At 37.7% G+C, this 13,519-nt stretch overlaps 1 protein-coding gene and 1 long non-coding RNA gene across 6 annotated transcripts in view; one reads left to right on the forward strand and one right to left on the reverse strand.

Moving 5' to 3' along the window:
* The window catches only part of LOC122570676 (uncharacterized protein CG43427), a 157,728-nt gene extending 144,467 nt beyond the window's left edge, over positions 1 to 13,261 (reverse strand). For 4 of the 5 annotated variants that reach the window (XM_043733348.1, XM_043733305.1, XM_043733338.1 and 1 more), the window contains exon 1: positions 12,841 to 13,261. The gene's annotated coding sequence lies outside the window, so the exon portion shown is untranslated. The remainder of the gene's footprint in view (positions 1 to 12,840) is intronic. The other variant, XM_043733358.1, reaches the window with a different exon arrangement.
* Positions 729 to 3,177, forward strand: LOC122570689. The gene is made up of 3 exons (XR_006317890.1): positions 729 to 2,050; positions 2,445 to 2,908; positions 2,992 to 3,177. It is a non-coding gene; the product is annotated as an uncharacterized LOC122570689 (long non-coding RNA).
* Positions 13,262 to 13,519: the final 258 nt, after the last annotated feature.

Raw genomic sequence — 13,519 nt, forward strand, 5'->3', positions numbered from 1 at the left:
AGCTGAATGCATTATCATTACTATGCATTTTAGACGGGTGCAACAGTCGCTTAACTATCGATATTAAAATAAATTTGCATCAACGGACGCATAGGGAACATGCTAGTTGCACCAATTTACCGGAGCTCGTGTTATACGTGTTCGCAATCATGTCACGTATAGTGATAAAATCAAGGCGAGCACCTGTTACTCTGATAAATTATTCCAACTATCAGTTCGACAGTTTGTTGCAGTAGATTATGTGTAACGGAATTTTCAGACTCGAAGAATGCGTCGAGAAGCACCCTAACGACCGTCTCTCTGCTATTGATTGAAATACTACCCCCTCTAGTTCAACGCTCGTGTTGGGGAGAGATTCACCCTATGCGACAGCAACTTCCGTACAATACCATGCAAATTATATTCAGAACATTCCAAATTACTTTCTTCATACATAGATTATGTGTATTTTGTGTTTTTAATCTTTTTTATATTTTTTATTCTTCCTTTGGTAATTAGAAAAATTTCGTATCGAATCTATTCGTTGTTAATTGTTGATAATAATATACGGTATAAATTATCTACAAATATTGAATATTTTAAAACAAAGGATTGGTAAATAAAAGTAGGAATATAGTTTTGGTCTTTTGAATATATAATTTAGAGACAATTTTTCTCATATTCATTCTGTGATATATAAAAAAAAGTGAAATTTCGGAATTAAAATACCAAAATTTTTGTTTGTTCGTATATCGCATAAAAAATGGTAATAATAAAATTTGATATATAACTTACTCATGGAAATTACGAAGAAAATATGACTTTGACGTAATATGTATTTTGGAGGTAGTCCTCGTATTGATCGCAATGCTGCTTCACATTTGACATCAGTGAGGGGAATTCACCCTTCACTTTTGCCAACCCAAGTGCCATATACAAAGTCGACGAGGGTGATGTGCGTTATATAATGAGAAAGTAATATCCCACACTGTTTATAAACATACACATTCTCTACCCCTTCTACATAATATCCTTAATCGTAAAAATGCATCGGTATTTCGTAAAATATTACAAAATGTAAGAATTCTGTTATTCTACAGAATTCTATTTATATACTGCACATTATGTTATTTGTTGCGAACATCTTTTAATTTTCATTAAATTAACCGTATCGATGTTTTTCACCGTTGTTGAATATAAACTGAAACTATGTCTGCGAAAAACCTTTGCAGTATTTTCTAAAGGTTGTGACGACCTCATAATTTCTCTTCGCCATTTTTTCCACGGTGCAAGGAGATCTAAGATTTTGTCAGCTCTTTATTATATTCGAGCCTTACTTCTCACGCTGCACGCTCGAGTACTTACGAAAAGGAAATTCTTCGAGAGCGGCACACGCAAGGCGTGAGAAGTTCTTTTTTTTTACGTCATACCGAGTTTCCACTGCATAAAAAATAAGGTGAACGGGTGTCGGTGTGAAACGTGTCTCCGCAAAATTGCACGAAAAATTTCCACGAGAAGAATTTAAAAATTAACGTCTTAAGTAACGTACTCCCTGAAAAATCTTCGATAGTACCTGAATAATTTCTCTGATATGAGTAAATATGTTCGGACAGGAAGAGGAGAATATTTTCGTGACAATACAAATATTTAAGTTTACTAGACAATTTTACAATCTTAAGTAAATTTCTCAAGCGTTTACGATATGTTTATAAATTGCTAAAAAGCTTAAAAATTGTTATGATTGAACATTTTTTAGAATTCTTTTTAAAATTTGATTTTATGATGTTATTCTACGTTACTACGAAAGTGTAAAATTTTGTAATGAAGTAAGTTTTTAAAAACTTCAAGTGCTTAATTTAACACCTTAGTCGCTTTCAAAAGAAGCAACCTTTAAATAAAGCCTTTGAAAACAGGATGAATGAAAGGAAATGCAAAGGAAAAGTGGCTGCTAGTAGGTGTGAAACAAGATGAGAGAAGACTGTTTACACGAGACGAGAAAAAAGACTCCAGCTGCGATAACGTTGCAAAGAGGGCGCAACATACCACGCCGTTTCTACAAATATTCTTCCAGGTGTCGTAATAATTTTCTTCATATTCGTAACTTATTCGAAACGCTAAAGTATCTACTATATTCCGAAGTAAAATTAATGTTATAAATATTTAGGTCATGGTTAAATGATCGAACTCGCAACAAAAATTCTCGTTCAACTCTTTCATGTTGCTCAACCTTTTCTCCATAATACTCGAATTAATTACGCGCTTCTATAAAATTGGTAGTAAAATTCGTAAAAAGTAGGTTAATTAAAGTTGTAGAAAAACCGACGTTAAAGTATGTAGCTATTACGCTGAAACTATGAACGAAATTAAACGAGATACATACAGTTTACAAAATAATTCGATATAAATTTCGCTTTATTAATATTGTATAGAATATCTTATATCAATCTTATTTTTGTGTTTAATAGAATATACGACTTCGCAGCACAACTATTATCGCAATTAGCACGAATCACTCTCTTCGTTCATTACCAGAAACCATTCGATAGGATCGAAATCGTAATCGAAATACAAGATTTCAGAGAATACCGCAGCCGTCTCGATGCCATTCGTTCCGGAAGATACAGCTGAGAGAAAGTAATAAGAGACCTCGATGCAAAAGAAATGTCGGAGTAGACTGCGCAGTATTCGCGCGAGAAACGCCAGAGAGAAGAAAAATTCGTATTGTAATAAAATGACAACGAGGACGTCGTACGCGACGCCTTCTTGACGAAGAATTTTCTCATCTATATCTTGTTAATTTGCAGCATGTAACGACACTTGTATCCGTCGCTTCTTCGTGTCACGCCCACGGAAATTTCCATCTTCACCAATGATACGTGTACATTTTAATTATCACAACGGTTCGCCCGAGACGAAAGCTACGTAAACTGTAATCAAATGATTATATCTTTATATAAAAATTAATTGAACCTGAAGAATTCAATTAAAAGTACATTTATTTCTTATTTGCAGCGTTTCATGGAATTTTACACAATTTTATTCGGTAAAAGCAATTTCGTTCGCTTCGCGTCATTTTAGAATTGAGCTGGATTAAACAGATACTGATAAAATACTAGATTTAAAGAGGAACGATTAAAGAGACGAATAACAGATGTACTCTAAATATGTATGTATAATCCAATGTACGTGTTATGTAAACATTCCAAGTGGTGTCATTGTAAAATTGCACGTGATCGAGAATAGACTGAGAAACGTCATAACATTTGACATTGGAAGTATTTAAATTTACATATGTACGTCCTCTACCATTTTGAAGTAAACTTTCATCATACAAAATGTTAAACAAAAATTACTATTACGTTAAATCTTTTAAATTGAATTTTACAATAATTCGAAATTTCACGATAATACTGAAATTGTGCAACTGCTAAAGCAGAAATCGCGACGATCATTTTTATATAACAAAAGGAAAACATTGGGTTTAGAAAGTTGGGAACATTAATAAATGGGCAGAACTATGATCGATGAAGTTTCCATTGATTTCCCACTTCCCGAAGTTACAGATGCAGCGAGGTGCATTCAACGGATCTCGCGATTCCGTTCGTTCAAAATGTTTCAGATAAAGTCACGGTAGATCGAGCAACAGCAACGACTACTGTGCAACTTAATAGGCCGTTTGAAAGTCAACGTTTCCGCGAGCACAAAGGATACTCCGGCCTCTTTACCATCAATGCCTCAAATTATGCTACATTTTCATTGTCTCTTTAATTTCGTTTCTCTAACGACTGTCATCGAGATCGCTCAAATCGACCAAAACTGAATGATAGGGGATACGTATGTACTTTGCGTCCCGCAATTAAGAGTGGCCCAGTTTCTCCAGACGAACGAGATAGCTTTCACGATATTAATACGCTTGATTAAAACACCTCTTTTTAAAACATATCATTTAAATGTTTTACTTCTTTTATCTTATGATTCAGAAAACGATTAAAGTCATACCATAAACGATAAAGTCAAATAATGATATGTACATATGTATATCTGTAGAACATAAGTTCCTTTATCTACTTTTTTTGCAAATAAAAAATTCTAAATTTAAATAAATCATAATTCAGTACACTTGAACAATTCTGCAATAAAAATGAATCGTTAAAAAATGCAAAATTAACTGTTTGTAGCGAAGCATAGGATTTGAATTACAGTAAAGTTAATATAAAAGTCGATTTTAGAACAATTTCAAGCGAAAAAAGAAAGTAATGGCGCTAGTAATGTTGACTTTTATGATTAGACAACGAATGTTCGTGCAAATTTAAATTTACGTATACATCGTTAAAGTAATAGAATCTAAATAAACGTTCTTTTCATCCTCTATCTGCAGCACTTTTTTTACGATATTTCATATAATTTTGTACATTATACGTATTCTCTACATTTCTGCTCATTGCAATTCTTCATAAATCCATAAACATCTGAAATCTACTTATGACATACTTATTCAAACTTTACAAAATGTTAAATAAAGAATCATATGTTCTACAAATTTATACGGGATTTTACGAGGAAAGCTGATCTATCTGTACCATTACTTTTCTTCAACACCAAATAAGGAATCAATTCGCTGTTTCTTACTAATTCATTATGCAGCATTATCGATTCGAATATTACAAAGGAAAACGTAGCATTATCGTTAGAGATAATAAATCGCGAAACGGATACAGCGCGTTTACGAGTTACATCATCCGGCAAGTTAGTAAGGGACTTTCACGTTCCACGTTCTACGATTTCATTACGGTTCAATTTGTACGCCGAGACAAAAAGACACGCGGTACACCGACTCGCGAATATTGGACTCGTAATAGATGTTCCAGACAAGCTTTCAGTCTCGCGCGTAGGCTTGCAAATCGACTCCCATATAAACAGGCTCGCGACTTCGGTGTAAATCTACGATGGCGCCTACGGTGAAAACAATAGACAACTTTCTGTCACATCAATCTATAGTCTACGTGACAAATCTGCCTCGTATACACGTTCTGGACCTCCTTGTACAACGACACGAGACTCTAAGTCTTTGTCAACTCGATAGAATAAAATAGTAACCAGCTTAGCAGGCTGAACTGCCATAAGAATAAATGAATTCTAGTAATTCGTGATTGTACACAAGTTGAAGTCGACATCGTATTTTGCTTCATTTCACAGTCAGTACATAGTAAATTTCTTTAAAAGGGTACTAGTAACTCATCTGGATTCAGAAAATAAAATATCTATAACTCATAGCTGTCTTGCATCTAAAATGATCTGTTCATGGACATTTCAAATTGCTATAACAAAGAAAGAGAAAAGAAATAAACTAGATATATGATACTAAATAATAGAATGTTTGATAAAATATCATAGGAAAATGAGATTTCCTATCTGCAACTAATAATGATATATGTGAATTTGTTTTATTGCTGTCACTACTAAGATCACTTCGAAATTGACTGTACTCGTCACATTTTACTCTCGTCGGTGTGTTAACTTATGGATAAATGCGTCGTATTAAATATGTCGATAGTTACGAAACAAATTACGGAAATTTCTCCTCATACGTAATTGAGTAAGAATTACCATGGAGTGAAATATTTGCTTTAAAGGGGAAACAAATCGCCCTTGGAAAGCTAATAATTGATTGACTTCCTTCCATTTCCTAGCTACCATTTAGCAACTGTATCTTCGACTCTCGCAATAAATACCTTTCTCATTATTGCATCGTTGCATTAATCTAACGAAACGCTCCTCCTCCTCCTGTGCGAGGATTATCTCAAGGCAAAATCGGCTTGCGTGTCGATTTACCGTGATGAATCTCCCACAAATCCGATTAATAAAGAGCAGAGAGAAAGAAAAAGAAGATCCACGCGCAGATGCTGGATGAATCACGGGGACATCTTGCTCGTGGACTCGCAGTCATTCTAAGGCAGTAGCCAACTACCATACACCAAAAGCGACTTCTCCCATTGTTGTCTCCGACTAATTTGTTACCACTCTTGGCAAGCTTTTTACGGCATTCGCGAAGCGCATCTCTCGACGCGCAAAGCATCGTGCGTTCTCTTAGTGTTGCGGTGTACGGTCATCGTCGTGCGTCGACCTCTTCTGGTCTACTTAGAAGAGGCTAAGTAAATTTATTAAGCCGATAGGGCTCGCGCCGAAGAAAGTGTAATAGCCATAAAAGCGGTGGAACCGCTGACCTCCTGCTCGCTCGTAATGACTAGTTGCAAAAGGCAATCGATTTCTCTGTTCGTTTGTTCACCTCGAGAAACCGGAGTACTCTCCACGGTGTCCATTGTTATAAAATTAATGTTTTCGCCGAGGAAAAGGATTTAAGGGTGCATTATCGACCGCAAGTATGGGGATCGAACTTCGACGAAAGCACGAAACGACGTACAACCGAGATTAGAATGGTTAATGAAACGTTACTTTTGAGTCTTGTAATTTAGTAGTGTACCGTCGCGGTAAACTCGACATGGTCCTAATTTTGAGATAGAACACTCGATTCGAATCGTCCAATTAGAAAGTGGCACGAGACAGTCAGAAGATACGTTCGATAAGGATTCAATTCGATTTAATTAGCCGTCGCCGTGTATTTTTCATGCAACCTATCTGTAAATTCACACATAACGGAAAACATATACGTTGGAACTAGAGCAAACCGTACAAGACGGTACAATCGGCTTTCTAAATTTGTATCAAACGGCGTCACTTTCACCACGTGATCGATAAATCGCGAGATGCAACCCATTGGTACCCGTGAGAGAAAACATAGCATGAAAAAACAATTTTTCGCAATCACCCTCAGTTCTCGAAGTCGCTTACGTGGATCGATAAGTTCCAGAATAAAATGGTTTAATCCACTGATCTATCACACTCGGAAGGATTCACGATCACGGCTTGTTTCGAGTTCCCTTATAAAGATTGGAAGCTAAGCCAGTCCGGGTTCTGATATCAATGTGTTTCATAATCGAGACTTACTATGCAGTAATATATAATAGCAAAATAGCTCTATGTTCTATATTATACAATTTCGATTGCAGAAGTTATAAGGTAATCTACACGGTAATACGCAGAGAGTATATGATATAGTAACGTCGACTAAGAATCATATAAAGGTATGGATCGAAGTTAATGATACGAATGCAGAAGTATCGTCGAAATTCCGGGAAAAATCTGATTCGACTTATGTGAATTATTCTAGGCCTTTAATCATGTAGGAATAGAAGCAATATATTACAAATACTTTATACGTATAAGGATTATAATTTCTAATGTTGAAATATACGTTTATTCTTTCTATTATGTTGCATTTTTGCATCAAGATTGTTAACTTGATTTTGAAATCATTTCCAAGGAAAACTGCCGATCTCTACATCGAAACGTTTTGTAACAACATAAATTTTAAATCAGATATAATCGAGATAAGAATTGTTGGTAACTATAAGATTCACTTGTCTTTTTTTATGAAGCTCGAAATAAGTCTATAAGAATCGGCATTGCGGTGAATCGTATTTATATGCAACCATCGAAAAATATTTATTACACAACAATTTTCGTTCTTGTACACGTTATAAAAATTAAAAAAATAATTAAAGTAATATAATTATTCAAATTAATTTATTCTTATGATCCCAAACATTTTCAAGATAAATCATAAACAACTATGCTTACTTTGTAAAGTCACGTCTCATAAACTAACAATATTTAATCGTTCGTGACCTAAAGAATAAACATTTCACTCAGCCATAACTTCTCATAGTTCCATACACATCCCCTCCGATTAAAAATGTATTACATTAAATTTAAATCAAGATTAAAGCAATCCTTTACATAACATTAGACCGATAATCTCAACGACGCGACTCAGAAGATCTCCAAGAATCCTTGAAAACCCTGTATGCACGTTCACAGAAAATTCCACTCAACACTCTACCAGGAAACATAACTATGTTTACCCTGCAGCTTTCACAATACCGTACACACTCGCTAATCAAGCCACATTAGAGTCCTCTCACGAGTCCATTCGAAGTGCTTGCACCAGGCGCATTCCAACCACTTGGGAACGTCCTCAAACATCCCGAAATCCCTTCCGAATACGTTCCATGGTCAGAGAGAAGCATGGAAATCCCGAACAACGGCAATTAATCACGTAAAGCTGGGGGTTCAACGACTGATCTCGCGATGCTTAACGCGAGTACGTGCACCGCGTAGAAGAGACAGAGGAGGCCAGTGCTCTCGTCGCGACTCCAGACGATACTCTCCCGCGTCACGAAGAATCCTGTTTTCCATCCATCCATGGGGCTTCACCCTAATGCCGCGCGATGGAGATGCAGCGTGGCGGTTCAGGTTTATCGAGAGTTCTCTCGGACGTTGTAACGGCACTCGAAACGTCGCTTATGCGCATCTCTCTCGTTTCATCTCCTCCGGCAAGGCTCTTCGCCTCCTCTACCTCTTCTGCTCCTACGCATGCACGCACTTACACTCATATACGAGTGTACAGCTCACGCATCTCTCACCTACACGCTGTTGAACGCGCCACGCCGGCGACCGGTTTCCATTGGACTCCAAACAAACACGCGTTGACCGATGACAACGGTAAACCGATCTTCATCGCGTTTCGTGAACCCCCGCACATCTGTGCTTTTAGCTCGCCCCTTTCGGTTCCATTTCGACGCTTTTCGAGCGACGGAGAGTGGAATTTTTAAATTATTCGAAAGTCGGTGAAATTCGGGGGAAGCCGCTGTTCGTGTTCAGTCAACCGAGTGCAACGGGCGACGTTCTTTATCGTTTTGCAGCGAGTGCATCGGGCACCGGTAGTTTGTTATGTGGAAGAACGATGATTCTTTTTAGAAATAAGAAATTCGTGCTTGAGATTTTTCTCGACCAGTTGCGTGTGATGAATTTCTATGATACAAGAGGAGTTAATCGAGGAGGATGCTCTGCAACATTCTCGCACGTATTCCTGTTTTGCAAACGCTCGAACGGTTATTGATAACCGTATATCACTGATTAGTCTTCTTGCTAAGTAGTAAGATGCTAATAAGTAAGGCTGTTTTCAAGTACTTGTTTGGCACATGGAGAAACGTATGGAAGATAAACGAGAGATACAATACTAATTAGTCGAGCGTAAATTAACTGTGACAGAACGGAATATTTACTTATATGGATCAGTGAAACATCTACATCTTTGTACCGTGGAGAGTACGCAGAAGAAAATCCAAAATACAAAAAAAAACAAACAGAGATGCGTCTACGAAGTTGCAGCATAACACTTGCTTGAACCTACAGCGAGTAACGAACGGTATATTTGATCGAAGAATACTCACGACTCCAACGCGACGTAGGCTAGCAAATTACAGAAGCGTTTCGTTGAATTAAAGTTTAATGAGAGACAACGTTTCCTCTGTAAAACTAACTCGAATCTAATCCAAACCGCAATCTGGTTGCAAGATTGCCAATGAATTGTACGGAATGACGATTAAAAAATGCCGGAGCTGCGTTTAAAATTAGTCGTTCTGAACGGTACCTCGACCGAGTCGCTCGGTTAAATAATTGTTTCCACAAGCTAGTCACGATCCATTTTTAAACTAGACAATTTCAAACCGGTGGCAACGTCCGTTGAAGATATTCGCATGAACATTACTCCACCGACATCTACGTTAATATATACAGGAACATCTTGTCATGTAGTGGCTCGCGAGAGTATTTAAACATATATCGTAGAAAACTTTTTATAGGAACCATTTTGAAATTTCATTGTCGCTGTAGTAAGACACGGTTGTCGCCATAGCATGGACAAAATTTAGAAGTAATCTAAAAAGGTATGTGTAAATTACAAAATATTTTCTACAAGTAAACATACAGCAGCATTCTTTTGTACAACATTTCAGATTTCTTTCAGACTACGAATATAATCATGATGGTAAAAAACTGCGGATTTTTATACAGATTCATATTTTTTAAGAATATAATTAAAAAAATACAATCTCGGTAGAAAATAGTTTTACCTAGAAAATATTATAGAAAGCCGTATACTTGCGCTATTTTATACATTTTTTCATATTATGTGTATTCTATGTAATTTTGCACTTTTAAATTGTCTACAAATGCATACAAATCCACAGTCTACTCATAACAATTCTAATAAAATTTCAACGTGTTTCATATAACACGCACGCACGCACACACACACAATATATTTATAAAATATTTCTGTAACTGTAAGTGGATGCATAAATGTATGTACACTGCGAAATTCGGACCATTTCAAAGAAACATAAAAATGTGCATTCAACCTAGTTAGATTTATAGTTGATAAACATCGTCAAATGTATGTATGATTTACGAATGACCTGACAAACTGGGAGTCTTAATTGGCAGTAGCTGCTAGGGATGTTTCTCGCGTTTTATTTGTAGATTAGTCAGATGGTGACTACATGGGGTGCCCTACGAAACATCTTCTGAATCATTCGCAAAGAGTCAGAAAGTTTCAACTGTTACTAGTTTTAGACGCTTGTCTCGCGGGACGTTCACATTTGCCCGACAATTCAAATGGTGTTTACCACGCGACGCTCATGCCGAACAAGTGGATACGCAAGACTCGGTCAAATAAGTAACTGTTGTCCGCTTTGGTTTACCCTGGCCGACAAACAGATGAATTTAAATGCCAGAGAGGGCATTGAGCCGTGATTCCAGAGCGAATCTCGATAGCTTATCAATTTATCAATGTGTATCTGTTACTGTATCAATATATATATATATATATATATATATATATAATAGTAATATTATCATATATATATATATTAAAATATATATATATATATATGATAAAAAGGGTCGTGAGGAATTTACATTTGGACATATGACAAGCACTGAATCAATAATCAAATCGTTCTTTTACTTCGATCATGTTTATGATCTGTAGGAAAATTTGATATTTGGTGAATCACAATTATCCAAATGTGTATTAAATTGGCAAATACTAGCAACATTCAGATTTCACAGAAATATGCCTAGATCATACTAAGAAAAACAGCGAATTATTTTCAATACAGAAAATTTCTTTGATAAATATTTTAATGATATGAAACAATAGTACGCCGAATGAGATTAGTATATTACCGGAGTACCATGCCCTTAGATATCTAAATAATTGAATTTATTTATCATAAGTGACTAAATTTAAACTCTCCTACTTTTTTATCGCATTAAGGGAAATAATTTCACACCAGCTTGTACTAAATTAGAACACAACTATCTCTATAAACACGACAATTCATAGTCGCTCATAAATGACTCACATCCAGAAACTACGGACGTTATTTCGAACTCTGAAAATTTTTTGTTGTCACGTTGCCACGATGGGTCAATGTGAATCGTAAACAACGATCTTCAACGTGAACCTGTCCGGATGTCGACAAATGTAGACAATCGGAGTAAACATCGTGACAATGTTGATACGAATCCCTTCCGTGCGCCAACTCAAACAGCTGCAGGGATTGGGGTGAAAAATAATCGGTGGTATGTAGAATTTATTGCGAACTGAAATGGTGAAATACAAGGTGACACGGATGGAAAATGGATGCAAGCAACGCCAATAAACTACTGTCTGGTCAGCGAAAACATCTTCCTAATTTTCTTCCTCAAAATAACGGAATAAATTCTGTGAACCGCCGAAGAGCAAACAGAATGCATATCTGTCCGTTTAAATTACACGGATAACCGTAGGAAAATATAAACAATATACTCCGTTGAAAAGTGTCCAAGAACTAAATGTAACGTGTAGACGGTAATCGTGATTTGGCCGGTTGACCAGCCGGGTCTAACGTTTCGCGTAATTTCAAACCTGAAGGAACTCGTCGTATAAATGTCAACACGTACTGCAGCAGAAAATTTCGTATGATACAAGCCGGCCTCACAAAGGGCGGTGGGCTTAGTCAAATCGACTATTTACGCGGTTTGCTGGACTCGGGGAACGTCTTGGATTGCGATTTAAACGGTCATCAATTCTAGATCACAGGCTGTAATCAGACGTCAGTACGTGGCCACTTCGTACGAATACTTGGTACGTACCGGCTGATCGATAAATATAACTTCTATTTCCGGCATCATACAAAAGCTTTAACCTTCTCTAAGCCTCTCTAAATCACTAATCCATTAGCACGGTCCGAGTCGGTCTATTTTACGCCAAGAAAATTGAGCTCGATTCTGTTTGAACGTCGATGCTTTAAACGTCACGAAATACTTCGGAATAACATTCACGGGATCGATCGAACTTGAAATCGACCAAGCTTAAAGTAGTTACCAATGCTCTATGGATGTAGAACGTTCGATTTTTAGATGCATGTCGAATTATGCCTGGCACACCAGGCAAAGTGGTACGTAATTTCAATGCAAGCCAAATGCAATTCAATCGTAATCTACGATCAATTAGACAGCCACATCGAGAAACACCGTGCTTACGGTTCGCCAAGGTCCGACTCGGTCGGCCGACTCGAAGATAGTTCGCGTGGTAATTACGCCGTTTTAGAACGATCTTAGTAACCTCGATTACGTGCGCACGTTTCGAGCCGACGGCCAGGTAAGAAGCGCTCGAAACACGTTTTATTCAAGGTCTTCACCGGCCTCGCTGTGTGTCTTTCTCGGTGGCGACGTTTCATCAACACTGGTTGATCAATCTCCCGTAACCATTTTACTTGCGGCACTTACAATTTCAATAGCGGTGAAAAGAGAAAAAAAGACAAATGGCTCTTGTAACGAGACAATGTACAGAATCCGAACGATTCTCGATACGACACATCTCGCGAATGAAGTATATCAAAGTCGTCCTACCTTTGAGAGAAGTTCCCGTTACGGGACGTCGAGTAATCCACAAGGAGACAGAGGGTAGAAATCCACAAACAGAACAGCTCCGTGCTCGCGGAAAAGCTTGTCCACCAATAAATTGTACGCACTAATCGTTCGTCAGTGAATACGCGTGGAGTTATGCACGACCGGGTTAGGTTATGTTTAGTTTAAATCGTACAGCACTACCGTAGGCTTTTGTTCGACACGATGCGAACAAACGAAAGAAACAACAAAGAGAGAGAGAAAGAGAGGAGTTTCAATATGCAGCCAGCTACGAGGACGAGTGTTGCAAACAGAGACGATCGAAGAAGACCGACTGAACCGGCTCACCGTGAGGGACTGACGATGCTCTTCGATTGCTCGTTGCTCGTTCCGCAGCCTCTGCGCTCGGCTCTCGACGCGAGTGTTCGACGCCAGTCGACTACCTCCGGCTAGCTTCGACCTTTCTCGAGTCCTGAGTCGAGCTTACACATTAGAAAGAGAGGGGGAAGGCAGGAAACAAGGGAGAACGAAATAGTGATAGGAGGCTGGCCTCAGGCTTGGCAACCTCGACGAACTTTTGCTCAGGTCGAGGCCGTACGAACGTTTCTGTTTTCGTGCAGGAATTAAAGAGCCTCCCTCGGGATCGGGCCGATGATAACGCACAATGCATCGGCACGTTCCT

The sequence above is a fragment of the Bombus pyrosoma genome, linkage group LG1 (genome assembly GCF_014825855.1).
Source record: "Bombus pyrosoma isolate SC7728 linkage group LG1, ASM1482585v1, whole genome shotgun sequence".
NCBI classification, from domain to species: Eukaryota; Metazoa; Arthropoda; class Insecta; order Hymenoptera; family Apidae; genus Bombus; species Bombus pyrosoma.